Here is a 15,557-nt window from a genome sequence, read left to right as displayed (position 1 = left end):
CCTATTGTCTGACTTTGCTGCGCTTATTGTATTATTATAATTCCCTGTACTGTATTGTCTTTGTGAAGCACTGAGTACACTGTTGGCGCTAGATAAATAAAGATATACATACATACATACATACATACATAAAGTGGAGACTGAATTTCAGATTGTACAATCTTTATATACCTTCATCCGTTATCTGGATGGCATAAAGGTGGTTAGTTATTTTTCAAAGGAGGATGGGTTGTTAACCGAGACACAAATTCAATTAATTATATGTAGTATTTTGGAACATCATTATTTTATTTTTGATGGACAATTTTATTTACAATTATGCGGAATGGCAATGGACACTCGTTTTGCCTCGAGTTTCGTTAATTTATGTATGTTTTTTTATTATTATTGCAACAAACTGGAACCTCAATGTAGCTCAACCCCAGCTTATTCTGTAGTGGAGATACATCGATTATATTATTATTATTATTTGAGAGGGTGATGAGCCATTAATGTTGACTTTTGTAAAATCTCTTAACTCTAATACAGTAAATCTTACATTAACATGCCCAAAAAGTATAGAATCCATAGAGTTTCTGGATTTTAAGATTTAGATTCAAGATGAAAAAATACATACGTGTACTTTTTTCAATGAAGTAAATACAAATTCTTATTTAAATCCTCCCATTTAAAGAAGAGCTGCAAGAGGGGTATTCAACTACTATACTCCAACAAATCAAAGGGGCTTTTTGTGCAGTGAACTTTTGATCTGTTCTTCTTCATTCTGTATATGTGAAAAAACAATAAAAAATGAAAAAATAATGTATATATAGTCCCAAATGGTGCCAAGTGATGAAATGATAGTTCAATGGTTACAACCTTAAAAGTCCGGTTGGGCACAGACTCAGTTCACAGTTCATCAAAACAGATGGTTCTTCTCATATGTTGTACTTGATCCTGCATATTAAAGATATCAAGCAGAGAACAAACATTGCGCAGTATATTGAGACAAACAATATTATTTCCAAAATAGTGATGTGTATCTGAATTGCCTACTTACTAGAAGTGGCTAGATCACGTGCAGGGGAGAGAATCTGTTCTTTAAACCTTCTTTCCCTGGAAGCCTCTTGATGTCGCACGAACCCCTCGTGGTGTTCCTGGCCTCCGTGGGTATAGAAGGGATCTTTCTGCAGCCCCTGTCTTTAGGAATCCTGTACCTCTTACTCCGTTTAGGGAACAAAAAGAAGAAGGACAGAGGATTGCGCAGCACAATAAATCTTTAATGGCACTTGCCCAAAACCACGATGAAATACTCACAAAAGAAGGTGAGTTAAAATACAATAAAAAGGTGCTTGGCCCAGCACACACACACAGCCGCCTGAGTCACTGGTAGTCCGCTCCGGTACCGCGTGTACCTCGCGTGTATCCGGCGCTCTAGTGTGACGTCACTATCTTCCGTAAGACTCGCGGCTGGGATGACTGGGACACTGCTCCTTAGGCTCCTCCCTACGCGTTTCGTGACGGGGAACGTCACTTCGTCAGGGGATTGTGGAGCCTCATCAATCCCTTGTCACTTTTATAGCCGTCAGATTAACCCCTTACATGAAAAGGGATCTCATATGACTGATGGATGGCAATTAACATTCCTATTAACTGGTAAGTGGTACCAGCGGGGTTTAAGGAAGCATGTGAATAAAGCACTATACTTATATTAAAATAAATGATGTAAAAGAGCAATGATGATGGACTAAAAACATGAAAAAACTATAAAATAAACTGGATGGGAGCAAAAAATGTTTTTAAGTCAAAAGTTCATAAAAAGGAAGCTAAATCAAAATCAATATTTAACCCTTTGGGTTGGAGCGTACGCAGAGTGTAGATCCAGAAGGATTCCTGTTGGGATACCCTCTGCAATCTATCACCCCCTCTGACCCCTACCTTTGGGCAGTCTATGCCGATACATGTTAACCCCTCAGGGGACATGTTATGGTGTGTTCTGAAATGGTTAGACACACTGTGTGTCTCCAGCCCTTTCTTGATGTTATAAACATGTTCGGCAAATCTTCGTTTTAACGGTCTCCCTGTACGTCCCACGTACTGTAATTTACAGGGGCATTCTAGGAGGTAAACACAATAGTTGGTATTACAGTTAATGAATGTGCGGATTTCAAAAAAATTTCCGGTAACATTTGATCTGAATTCCTTACATTTTATACCATAACTGCACCCAATGCATTTTTTACAGGGAAAATATCCTTTTAGCTCTTTAAGCCACATAGTGTCTCCTGGTCCTTGTTTTTTCTTAGGGCAACTGGGGGCCAGTACTGATTTTAAATTTTGGGCTTTTTTATAGACCACTTGCGGTTTATCAGGCAGTACAGTTTGTAGAATCGGATCTCTTTGCAAGATGCCCCAATGTTTTGTTAACACCTTGACAATGTCCTTAGACATACCGTTGTACTGCGTGATAAAAGGCAAAAATATCTTGTTAGTACCAGCATCTATTTTCTTAACAGGGTGAACAAGAGACTGTCTATCTGTGTTATTAGCTTGTTCAATAGCATTATTGACAAGTCTCTCCTTGTACTTCCTGTCCTTAAATTTATAGCCCAATTCTTTGATCTATTGGTTGTACACTTCTATTTGTGAACAATTTCGTCTAACTCTTAACGCCTGTCCCTTGGGGATGTTTTTTATCCATTGAGGATGATGGTGACTAGACGCCAGGACGTAGGAATTGGCGCTTACTTCCTTATAGTATGTTTTTGTCTGTATTTCATTGTCTACTATATATAGAGTCAGGTCTAGGAAGTTAATAGATTGTGAACTGGTATTGAAAGTAAATTTAATGTTGTAATCATTTGTATTCAGATGGGTCTGAAAGGCCTCTAGTTCTTCAGGAGTCCCTCTCCAGACGCACAGCACATCATCGATGTAGCGTTTCCATAGCACCAGGTTTGCCCCATATGGGTTGTGGTTCAGGATGAAATTTTCCTCCCACAAACCCATAAATATGTTTGCATAACTTGGAGCAAACCTGGTACCCATCGCAGTGCCGCACGTCTGGAGATAGTATTGACCCTCATGTGAGAAGTAGTTGTGGGTCAGTATATGTTTGATGGATTCCAAAATGAAACCCTTTACCAAAGGTTCCATGTTGATATCTCTACATAGGACGCTTTCTACAGCCTTGAGACCCATCTGATGGTCTATAATGGTATAGAGAGATACCACGTCACATGTTATCCACATCAGATCTTTATCCCACTTAAGGTTTTCAACTGTCTGTAGGACATGTGACGTGTCTTTGAGATGAGAGGGTATTTCAACAACATATTTCTGTAACAGAAAATCCACAAACTGGGAAAGGTTGGATGTGAGGGATCCGACCCCCGAAATTATAGGTCTACCTGGGGGTCTTAGGGGATTCTTATGAATTTTAGGGATGAAGTAAAAGAGAGGAATCTGTGGTTTTTCAATCACCAAAAAGTCAAACTCCCCTTTACTAATAATCCCTGTTTCATGCCCTTTTTGCAACATATCAGTTAACTCAATGCTGTACTCATTGGTTGGGTTACTTGTTAGTGTCTTATATGTACCCTTGTCACTTAATATTCGTTGGGCTTCCGCCTGATAGTAGTCCCTGTTCATGACTACTATCCCTCCCCCTTTATCAGCAGGTTTTATCACTATTTGGTTGTTTTTGACAGTGATTCAACTGCTTTTTTCTCAGCTGTGGACATGTTTTGTTTTTTGCACTTGAAATCCTGACTCAGATTTTCTAAATCTCCTATGACCATATCTGCAAATGTATCAATAAATTTCCCTTTGCACATTTTGGGATAAAAGGAGGATCTTTTTCTGAATGTTGTTAGTGGAGGTTTGACTGGAATCTTATTTTGTGTATCCATATTTACAGACCTTGTTACAGCGTCCTTAATAAAATATTTCTTAAGTGTGAGTTTTCTAACAAACTTATGCACATCTATAAATGTGTTAAACATGTTAGGGCCCTGTACTTGCGCAAAGCTAAGACCCTTTTCTAACACTTTTGTTTCGACATCTGTAAGTGAGTGATCACTAATATTGAAAATGGTCTGTTTTTTTACCAGTCTCTGCCTGCATTTGATTTTTTTCTTTTTTCCTGTTCCTCCTCTCTTTCCTCGGAGACGTCTGCCCGTGATCTTTTTCTTTCTATCTCCCTGGGTTCTTGCCACTCTCTCCTGCTCTCTCTTTTGGCTTCGTGAAAGGGCTTGTGACCTCTGCGTTGCTCTAAAAAAGGAGGGGTAAATCTTTTGTTATATTCTCCCTCTCTTTCTTCTCTTTCATTGGGCCTCCATATTGGTGACCTTTCTCTATAATTTCTAGATGCTTGATCCCCTTCTGGTATATAAGACCTAAACGTTTCATAGCGTGTGTTGCTACTCCCAGGGTTTTTCGATTCTTTTATATCCTTTTTATCAGCTTTACTATCATTTTTCTTCATATGCGGATTCTTAGAAGTTTTATTTTTTGAAATTGTTTGATCATGCTGTTTTTGGGTTATCTTGCCAGTCTTAGTTACCGGTGGAACTACACTGATTTCTCCCTCCACAATCTCTGCTATGATGGTTGCTGGTTCTTTTTTCCAATTTCTTTGTTTATTTTCCTCATAGTCTTTTTTATCTCTTGCAAACTTAGTTTGCTTATTTAATTTGGTCTCCCTATCCTGTTTTTCTATTCTTAAAATTACTTTATCCTCTAGTTCCTTATATTCTTTGAGTTCCATAAAATGTTCCAAGTTTGCCTTGATCATATTAATCTCGCTGTCAATGATCTCCAAAGTGGTTGTACTTTGTTTGATCACTAACTGCACGAGACTAACAGAGCATTGGTCAAGAATGAAATTCCATTCTGCCATAAAATCTTCTTTATCCTGATCTAACGTGGGGACTTTAAGAACCCGTAGGCCTCTTGGGATTCTCTTAGCTTCTAGATATTTTCTCAGAGCATAAGAGTCCCAAGTTTGTTTCACTTCCTGGTGCAATAATTTCTCTAGTTTTGAGAAATATGTTTCTAAGTTTTCTATTTCCAGATCCATACAGTCTGGATTCTCATCAAATGCCCCATCAAAATTGCAACCTCTAAGTGCTCTATTAGTGAAGAGTGCCATGACAGAGTGTGAAATGTGAACAATAGAAACAGTGTGTATGTCAGCAGCTATACAGTGTGGAGAGAAATACAAATTTAAAATACAAATATACTGTTTAAAGCGCTAAACCTGATGCTAATACTACAGTGCTGTGCACTAACTGAACTGAGCAGCCTGGTGATCTATTGAGACATCTCTATTATCTCTAACTAATTAAATAAACACAAAAATAGATGACATAACCCGGCGCTAATATATGTGAAAAAACAATAAAAAATGAAAAAGGTGGGTGATGAGCCATTAATGTTGACTTTTGTAAAATCTCTTAACTCTAATACAGTAAATCTTACATTAACATGCCCAAAAAGTATAGAATCCATAGAGTTTCTGGATTTTAAGATTTAGATTCAAGATGAAAAAATACATACGTGTACTTTTTTCAATGAAGTAAATACAAATTCTTATTTAAATCCTCCCATTTAAAGAAGAGCTGCAAGAGGGGTATTCAACTACTATACTCCAACAAATCAAAGGGGCTTTTTGTGCAGTGAACTTTTGATCTGTTCTTCTTCATTCTGTATACTGAACTTGAAATACATTTGACTTATTTGCGATGTACATAGATGCAGTAACATTGTATACTGCATGTCTACTAAATTCTCCAAAGGCCACTAGAGGGCTCAGCTGCTCTATAACCATATACTGTAACTATACTCCTGAGAGGTAGAAATGTCTGCATGGAGGACACTGTGATGTGATACCGGTTTAGCGTTAGTGCTGACACCTACTGCCCCTATACCTGCATAATCCAATCTTCAGAGGTTACATTATTGCATGTACCATTTTCACCAAGTGGGAGTTGCTTATGTTTTCCATCAAATAATAATCTCCAAAGTGGCTATTAACCAACCCCTGTGGTGCTTTGTCCCCTTTCCAGCCGGAGGTGACACACTAAAAGCTTAGAAGTGCATAATGCGGTCATCGTGTGTCAAATTGCCACGTGTGAATCTTGTTATAAGCGGTTCTCGGGCATAACCACTTCAAATGTCATCTCTCATCCCGTTCTTCACCACCTAATTTATCCTTGCTGTTGTTTTTTTCGGTGTAGTACTGTGAAGACCAGACTCTTGGGTGTAATTTAGAAAGCTAGAGCTTTAATCTCATGATGACATGCTTTTAGTCAGGAAATACTGCAATTGTATGGGGTTTTTGGCATGTAGTGGCCCAGTTTTTCCCTTTTTGTTAAGTCCCTAGTTGCCGGCTTGATATTGAATAAGCTCCAGTTTATCCCCAGGGATTATAAAGATATTGTGCTCTGCCCGGTTGCCACTTGGTTTCACATCAAAGGCAAATATTAACTACCTGTGTTTTTTTACATTTAGATGGTAAATGAAAGCCCCAATTTGGTCATGCTGTCTTTGAGCTTTCCTTTTTTTAAATTAATATTGGCTACCGTCAGTAGCAATGCAGCAAAGCAATACAGACAGCCAGCATGATGTTAGGTTGTTTTGGGAGAGGTAATAGCAGCATAGAGGGAGGGGTAGTAATGCCACTTTATAGATCATTGGTGAGCCCTCACCTAGGAGTAAACCTACAGAAGTGTGTTACATTTTTAACGTTCTGTTATCAACATTTTATGTATCGATATCCGTAACACGTATCCCCAAAGTACGATGTACTCGAATTCACATGAAAAATAGTGGATCGATAAATTTAAATGGATGTTTTGTTTACTCATATGCAAATCATATGTGTAACGGGTATTCCCTCTATCCCAATCACAGATACCGTGTGTGTGTGTGGAAACCTATGTGTTACCAGGTGTGGTGCAGTATACCTGTCAGGCTCACAGGAGGTCTGAGCCTCCGCCAGTGAGAGCCTGGGGTGAATCCTCTGGAACGTTCTCTGTTTCAGCGCCTCCACCTGTGTAGGGTTCTAGGGATTTAGAAGGTTTCCTACACAGGACCCGCATTTACAATAACCACATACACAGGAATGTATATAACCAGCTTATATATGCAGGAAATAACACACTTAATAACATACACTACGAACACACCCCCCTAGGGGGTAACTCCACCATGTAACTCAGTCCTCACAGTGTCTCTCACTCCACTAGGAGTGTACCTACCCACCACCGTGTATCCCCACACCGTGTCCACAGCCTAACCCCTTTTGTCCCGTGGTCAGCGCTGCCACCATGTGTAATTATAATGAGTATGGTATACGTTGGTGCACTTATGGGGGTACCTGCCGAGCGTCCTGCACCCGGGCCTGCAAGCAACTTCGCAAAGGATCTGCCGCTTGGTTATTCCGTCTGATCCTGTGTTTCCTCGCACGGGGTCCGCCAGGGGCGATCCCATCCTGGAGATTGTCTCTGTCTCTGTGGGCACAGACTTGAGCCCAAGTCTCTTCACGGGAAGCGGAGCGTCTGCTGTGACCCTATCTATCACTGGCACTAATGTGACAAAGTCCCTAACCTAGGGCCTGTCCCTATAGCACCACAAGCTGGGGAGTTCCAAACCTATCTGGGGCCTAGGGGGGGTTGCTGGCCTAATGCAGTGGGTCACAGACCCCTGCCCTCACCTCCTTCCCCTAGCTCTCCTGGTCCAGAACTGACTAGCGTGGGCTCAGCGCGCGAAATGTATCTATTCTCCCTTGCAGGGAGATGCTGCAGCCCTATTGGCTCCCTGGCATCACGTGGAGTCCCCTAAGGCTCATGGGATCTGTAGTCCCTGCTTAGAGCCCTCTACCTATTGGCCAGCGTTCGCACGCTCCTTCCTGCGCATGCGCAACTCTGCAGGGCCGCCGGGACTCACTGCGCATGCGCGATCTAACGCAAGATGGAGGCGCCCTGCTCGGGAGCCGCCGGGGACCGCCGGAACGTATAAATGCTCCCTGCACTGGCCCCCACCCTCCAGAAGTGCCGGCGGGTCCATCGAGTGACCCGCAGCAGCGGAGAAAATGAGGGGGGGTCACGGGGCAGCATCTCCTATGCATTTAAATGTCTCGATCACGTGATCGGGACATCTCCATGCATAGGATATACCGGCACCCCATAACAGGGCCTGTATCTCGGGAAGTAGGGGGTCTCCGGACCTGAAACCAACATGCTTCTGCTCCGGAGACACCCTGCTCATCTACACTACTAGTAAAATTAAATTAAAAAATATTTAGTAAGCACCGATATACAACCTACCCCCTGTTTATTATTTTACACACACAATTAATACACCAGGCCGGTGGGGTTCCCCGGGTGGTCCCGACAGGTGTCTGCAGGCCCTACAGTGCACCCCGGGGGGTACCCACGGATGTCTGTGGGCCCATGGGTTGTCCCCACTAGGCTCAGTGGCTTCCAGGTGGTCCACGATGTTCCCCACATGTGTATGGAGTTCCCCGGGTCATCCGCACATCCGGGGGTCCTCGGGTGGTCCCCATACGGCCCCGGTTCTTCCCCACGGGTGTTGCCCGTGGGTCCTCAGGTGGTACCCATGGGCATCTGGGGGTCCTCGGGTTGTTCCCACAGCTGTGGGGCCCCCGGTTCTTCCCTGTGGGTGTCCCCATCAGGTAATGGCCAACACCATTCGCCAGGCTCTACATCAGACTAATCCCTCCTTGGTGAAACGGGCTCCCACTGACACTGTAGCAATTCTCATGAGAGAATGGGATAATTTCCAAATAGAGCGTGGCCTTCTCTACCGTGTCATCCCCTACTACAATCATCCCGACTGACGACTGCTGATCCTACCCTGAAGCATGCAGTACCATGTGCTACAATCCCTGCACGACGACCCTGGACACCTGGGGTCGGATAAGACCTTCGGGTTAGTGAGGGACCGATTCTTCTGGCCCAGAATGCGGGAGTCCTTGGAACAGCATTGTCGGAAATGCCTGAGGTGTATCCGGAGGAAGACACTACCAACCCGTGCAGCCCCAATGGGTCACCTAAAAAGCTCTGGGCCCCTGGATCTAGTCTGTATGGACTTTTTGTGCATCGGGCCCGATTCAAGAGGGATCAGGAATGTTCTGGTGGTGACCGACCACTATATGCGGTACGCCCAGACATTCCCTACCAAAGATCAAAAGGCGATAACGGTGGCTAAAGTGCTGTAGGAGAAATACTTCATCCACTACGGCCTCCCGAATCAGATGCTCTCTGACCAGGGCAAAAACTTAGAGAGCAAGCTTATCAAGGAGCTGCTTAAATTGCTCAATATCCAGAAATCTAGGACCACTCCGTATCAACCTGAAGGAGATACACTGCTGGAGAGGTTCAACAGAATGCTGCTTGACATGTTAGGCAATCTCAAGGGCTCGCAAAAGACCGAATTGAGTAAGCATGTTGAAGCTCTGGTACACGCATATAATTATACCCGACATGAATCCACGGGATATACTCCATACTTCATAATGTTCGGGCGGGAGGCATGACTGCCCGTGGACAGCCGCCTACAGGTATCTACCGATGGGGTACCCAATACTGCTCATTTCAAATATGTACAGCGACATAAAGCCAGCCTGCAATGCACTTATCAGCAAGTGGAGAAAGCTTCAGCCCAGTTGAATGCCGGCAACAAATGCAGGCATGACCACATGTCCGTTATTGGGAACTATGGAGACGCTGTTCTCCTATGCAATCTAGGGATACCTGGTAAACACAAGCTGGCCGACCACTGGCGCAACAGGGTCTTCGAGGTAGCATCCCAAATGTCAGGCCTCCCGGTCTATTGCATACAAGACATGGATAGCTGGGTAAAGGCTTGGCACCGAAATCAATTGTTGTCATTCCTCGATTTGTATGTTTGTGATGGTGCTCTGAAAGTGCTGGGACTGTTTTTGAAGGAAGGGAGCATTCATTGGGTAATCAACAATTAAATGATTAGTACTGGGCCTTTAAGAGGGCATAAGGTACCCTTAAGGTTAGAGTGGGTTGCCAAAAGACAGCCCCCCCCTTCCTCATCGGGTAGCCCCAGGTATAGTACTCACTGTATTATTCTTGTTCCTTTCCCAGTCTCCCTTCCAAAGCGTGCAGCTGTAGTAGAATGTGATTCCAAAGCCAGGGTGTGCAGCGCACAGCAGTAAAGGAGGAGCAGGTCTTGCAGAAAAATAAGTCCTTTATTCAACAATTCATAATGTGAGACAGCAGCAAACCTTCAACGCGTTTCGTTCAGAGGAACTTTATCAAGTTCTTGATAAAGTTCCTCTGAACGAAACGCGTTGAAGGTTTGCTGCTGTCTCACATTATGAATTGTTGAATAAAGGACTTATTTTTCTGCAAGACCTGCTCCTCCTTTACTGCTGTGCGCTGCACACCCTGGCTTTGTTGTCATTCCTCAACTGGGAAAATTGAATTTGATACAGAGACTACAGTAACTGCCCCTGATCCTGTTCAAGATCCTTTAAAGGGAACTTCCACCAACTTTAATGGAGAGTGGTGGGCACCTCCCATAGGAGCACTGGGTAATGGGCTACCCCTCATGTACCTATGCCAGTGTATTCAACAAGCCGTCCGTTGAAACCAAGAAGCCCAAGTTTTGTGCCCAGTAGAGACTTTAACGAGACTGAATGGCCACTTTCAGATGGGTCAAGGCTCCAGGACTTTGACAGACTCTCCCCAGTAGGAACCACAGAAGAAGAGCCTTGCAGAAGTCAGCGAGAAAGACGCCCTCCTACTAGAGTGGCATATGATCAGTTAGGGGCACCCCATTACGAGTTCTCAGCATTGTTCTCGGAGCAGGCTGTGTCTGTGATAGCCATGCTCACTGAACTCTGTAATATTGTTTAAAGCAGATTCAATGTATTAAGTTATATAACATGTACAGCATTTTCATTATGTAACTGGTGTTATGTTTATACGTTGTTCCAAGCGGGAACGTTGGAGTCCCCACCAGGGGGAGGATGTAGCCCCAACCCCGTTTAACTTCCTACGGCGGTGTGGGGAAACGGGGGGGGGGGGGAGGGAGGTAGACTGCGGCTGTGCCGAGGCGGTTAAATGTGCAAATCCTAACTTAGGAATTATATATTGTAAACGCATATTTGAACAGACAGCAATAGCTAAAATTTTATGTATCCTAAAAAAATGTAAGCAGACATCTTTGCATACAGAATGAAGAAAAATTAATGTAGACGAGATGAAAATGTTTATTAAAATGTGAAAAAGAAAACGTGTGTGCTGGATATAATGCCGTGGATTGCTCCATTAGGGAATGTCAGACACACCTGTCTTTGCTTGTATGAAGTGGGAAAATACCAAATCATATTGCAGGATAATTCCCTCCGCACTTGGAGCCTGAACAAACAGTTATAAAGGTAAAAAGGAATATTCATACTAATATGATTTAGTGACAACAAACTGACACATTTCCTTTTCTTACAATAAAGGTATGCTTATATTAAAAACTATCCACAAAGGGTATTTAAAAACAAAATTGCTTTTTTTTCTTTGCCTTTCTTGGTTATTGCTGTATCTTTTTTCTCTAAATGAATAATTTAAAGCATCTATTTCCTTGAATGTATTTTGTTTCTTGTAACCACTTGAGTGTCATTGCAATGCATTGCTGACTCCTCTGGCACTCAAGAGGTTAATATTATTTGTTCCACTATTTTATATATGATATCTGATTTCATTAAACGGCAATAGTGCCAATCGGTACAAACATGGATACATCTCAATAAATTATAGTGTTGTGAAAGTCACCGGTTGATGCAAAGTGTTTTCATTCAACTTGGTCCTTCAATGCCTGCCACACAGACCCACCGAGGTCACTTAGTGACTTATCGAGATGCTAACCCAAGATAACGTCCCGTTGTGTCTTAACGTGTAGCTACAAAAGTAATAAAATTATGTTAAAGCAGCAATCCAAGCCGTTTTTTTTCCCTTTAATTTTTTATTTATACAGGATTGAAGCAGGGGGTCTCCGGAACCCCATTAATTTCAGCTTGGGGGACCCCTTCTTTCTTGAGATACTTACCTCCGTAGTAGGTGCTGGTAGCCACTTCGGCCCACGTCCAGGGTTCCCTTTCTGGCTGCTTTAGAAAGCTCCCACCTGCGGACCTATAGGAAGCCGTTACGTCACCCAGTGCAGCTTCCTATGGGCCCATGTGACGTGGGAGCTTTAAACGTCAGAAAACGTGCAGGAGATACCAGCACCCCCTTCGGAGGTAACTATATATGGAAGCAGGGAGTCCCCGGAGTGGAAATAAATGGGATTCAGCTGAGAAGACCCCCTGCTTCAATCCTGTTTAAAAAATGTAAGAAAAAAATGGCTTGGATTGCTGCTTTAGCCTAATTTTATTGAGTTTTGTAGCTACACGTTAAGGCATAACGGGAAGTTAACTTAGATTAGCATCTTGATGAAGCATTACATCCAGTGCTTCATTCACCAGTTTAGCTGTGCACCACCTTTCGTATTTTACCTTGTTTTCACAATCAAGTGCAGGCAGGATCACGCTCATTACGGACAGGATTCTGCTGTGATTCAGGACTACACAAGACGCTCAAAGGCTGTGAGTTTTGAGCACTATATCTCACTCATTTGAGACGCTGAAGGGCCAGTGTGTGATAGCAGGGGGGTTTCTGTTGGGTGTTGGGTTGTTTGGCTCTCCAGTTGCCGGTCCCTTCTATCCTTACCTGTGGGATTTGATTTGTCCACACTTACATTTGCTCCATTTCCTCATAGTACAGTATAAACATAGCACTCAGAATTCCCTTATTGATCCCAATGAATTTATAAAAACTTTACTACATTACATAGATTGCATGTTAATTAATCTCTCCTAGTTTTTGTACCACCAGATACGAAAAAGGTTCCCATACTTCACTGCTATAACCAGAGCTAGACTATATGTTTTGGGGGTGTGGCAGATGATGCACATCAGGTGGGACTGCCCAGAGGTGGCTTCCCTGAGGTCGGAGATCCACATACTCAGGAACTCAACTTTGATCACCAATTTGGCACTTGTAACTACAGCCATTGCAAAATCTCGGAGAATCGAACAGAAATTCATCACACACGTTTTTACTGCCACCAGATGTTTCATTGCAGCTTCTTGGAAGCAACACACTCCCTCCAGTCTAGTGGTCAAAGACAAACTCTGGCAGATAATGCTTTATGAAAAGATAAGCAGTTTTCCAAATGACTCTGTGGCTTGGTTCACGTGTGGGAGACACATGGATTATAATGGGAAAAGATGGTGGACCAGGGAGGTTGATGTTGACAGTCTAAAAACAGAGATGAATGGTAGGGAAAGGAGAAAGGGAAAAAAGAGAAACAGGACAAATTGTATGGAATTCTGTATGTACATGCGTGTTTTTGTTGTTGATGTATCTTTCTTTTTTCTTCTTTGATATATTCCTGTCTCTGCGGATGGCGTTTTACAGGTATGTGCTTGTTTGTGCTGTTTTGATATGCTTCTCCCACCCGCTCCTTTTTCTATTCCCCAATGTAAACTAGAATTTCAATAAAAAACAAGTTTAAAAAAAAAGTGCAATAGTGTCGATCATTGCATCATCGCACAGAACATCCCAATGAGCGCAATGGGAATTTCCATGTGATAGTGCATTGATACGCAATATTGTACTTTAAAGCTGCAGTTCAGTCAATATCCTGCATGTGTGTTTTTTTTAATAAATCAGTTCTGTACTGTGAGAAAATACTTGTAGCATTTTCTTTTTTTTAAAAACAACTTTGAAAGACAATTTTTAATGTATTCTAATGTAACGAGCATTTTTGTTTCTATAGCAACTCTTTAGAAAGGCACAACCCCTTCCTTTTCTGTAACAGGCTCTGGCACACCCCTTTGTGAGTCCTGCCTCCTCCACAGCTGTGCACGTGCATGAGCACAAATGTATCAGTCATTGCCTGGTCACATGATCTTCCCCACAGAATTGTCAGAGCAGCAGAAGAGAGTAGCTAAGAATGAATAAATTAAACCTTATTCCATTGCACGTGTGTAGTTAATGTTAAATATTAACAACTCATTTAAAATCAAATCTGTATATATCATACTGTAAACAATATGTATATTTAATTTTGTGTGAAAGTGTACAATTCAATGTGTGTGTTATTAAAATTAATAATGGCTTGTTCTTGTATAGCGCTACTAGTTTTACATAGCACTTTACAGAGACATTTTGCAGGCACAGGGCCCTGCGGAGCTCAGGTGTGTATGTATGTGTGTGTATGATATAGATATATATGCACACGCACGCATATACATGCACACATACACATGTACACACGCACACATACACATGCGCACACATACATGCACACACACACATACATGCATGTTACCCCCGATCAAATTATCGCCTGGGAGGATATGGTACGTTACCAAGAACAAGATCCGGTCGCCGGGGACTATCCGTGATGCCATTCGACAAAATCGACGTTGCCTACTTCGCCAGACTCCGGGGGATGTCGGAGGTATATTGATGCGGGAGGCGGATAAATTTGAGATTCAAGACAGGCTGTTGTATCGAGTGGTGAAATATCATGACCACCCGGGTCGTCGACAACTAGTGTTACCAAAAAGACTACAGTACTTAGTGTTGAAAGCTCTCCATGATGAACACGGACATCTGGGGATAGATAAGACTTTTGGACTAGTGAGAGATAGATTTTTTTGGCCAAAAATGAGAGAATCCGTGGAGCATCACTGTCGTAGGTGTATGCGGTGTATCCAACGCAAGACTCTGCCCACTAGAGCTGCCCCCATGGGCCACCTAAAAAGTACGGGACCTATGGATTTAGTCTGTATGGACTTCTTGTGCATCGAGCCCGACACCCAAGGCATAGGGAACGTGCTAGTCATCACTGATCATTACACCCGCTACGCCCAGGCCTTTCCGACCAAAGATCAAAAAGCCATTACGGTGGCTAAGGTACTCTGGGAGAAGTATTTCATGCATTATGGGCTTCCTCAACGTCTGCACTCTGACCAAGGATGGGACTTTGAAAGTAAACTAATAAAAGAATTGCTGAACCTCCTACACATCAAAAAGTCCTGTACTACCCCTTACCACCCAGAAGGGGATGCTTTACCCGAACGTTTCAATCGCACTCTGCTAGACATGCTCTGCACGCTAACTGGTGTTGAGAAGACTAAGGGGAGTCGCCATGTGGAGACTCTTGTCCATGCTTATAATTGCACCCGCCACGAATCTACCGGGTTCTCACCCTACTTCCTCATGTTCGGCCGTGAAGCCCGTTTACCAGTGGATATACAGTTGAGAGTCTCCACCGATGGGGTACACAATACTACCCATTTTCGCCATGTGCAAAGATTACAAGAGAACCTACAGAAGGCCTCTGGGCAAGCCGAGAGATCCGCTGAAAAACTGAATGCCGGGAACAAAAGGCGTTATGATCACAAAGTGAAACATAGGGACATTAAACTTGGTGATGCCGTACTTCTCCGCAACCTGGGAGTACCGGGAAAACAT

Source organism: Ascaphus truei, chromosome 3 (assembly GCF_040206685.1).
Source record: "Ascaphus truei isolate aAscTru1 chromosome 3, aAscTru1.hap1, whole genome shotgun sequence".
In the NCBI taxonomy this organism is placed as follows: domain Eukaryota; kingdom Metazoa; phylum Chordata; class Amphibia; order Anura; family Ascaphidae; genus Ascaphus; species Ascaphus truei.
This window is presented reverse-complemented; position numbering follows the sequence as displayed.